The sequence below is a fragment of the Arachis duranensis genome, chromosome 10 (assembly GCF_000817695.3).
Source record: "Arachis duranensis cultivar V14167 chromosome 10, aradu.V14167.gnm2.J7QH, whole genome shotgun sequence".
NCBI lineage: Eukaryota > Viridiplantae > Streptophyta > Magnoliopsida > Fabales > Fabaceae > Arachis > Arachis duranensis.
This window is the reverse complement of record NC_029781.3, coordinates 56,459,769-56,460,604: the sequence shown is the minus strand read 5'-3', so window position 1 is coordinate 56,460,604 and position 836 is coordinate 56,459,769.

Sequence of the window (836 nt, the reverse complement as noted above, 5' to 3'; positions counted from 1 at the left end):
AGATCCTACTTGGAATACCACAGACAAGGTTAGACTTTTCGGATCCCCATGAATGCCGCCATTTATCTAGCTTATACCACAAAGATTCTGTTGGGGAATCTAAGAGATATGCGCCCGGCCTAAGGTAGAACGGAAGTGGTTGTCAATCACGCGCGTTCATAGGTGAGACTGATGATGAGTGTCACGGATCATCACATTCATCAAGTTGAAGTGCAACGTATATCTTGGAATAAGAATAAGGAGAATTAAATAGAAAATAATAGTAGTTGTATTGAAACTTGAGGTAGTAAAAAGTAATAGTAATTTTATTGAAACTTGAGGTACAGCAGAGCTTCACACCCTTAATCTATGGTGTGTAGAAACTCCACCGTTGAAAATACATAAGTGAAAGGTTCAGGCATGGCCGAATGGCCAGCCCTCCAAAACGTGATCAATAGCCTCTTAGGATGAAGAATAAAACAAAACTGAGACCAAAGATGAAACGTGGTCAAAAGACGACTAATACACTAGTTAAATGTTCTATTTATAATAGACTAGCTACTAGGGTTTACATGAGTAAGTAATTGATGCATAAATCCACTTCCGGGGCCCACTTGGTGTATGATTGGGCTGAGCTTGATCTATCCACGAGCTGAGGCTTCTCTTGGAGTTGAACTCCAAGTTATGACGTGTTTTGGGCGTTCAACTCCGGATCCTGACGTTTTTCTGGCGTTTAACTCCAGACAGCAGCATGTACTTGGCGTTCAACGCCAAATTACGTCGTCAATTTCCGAATAAAGTATGAACTATTATATATTGCTGGAAAGCTCTGGATGTCTACTTTCCAACGCCGTTGA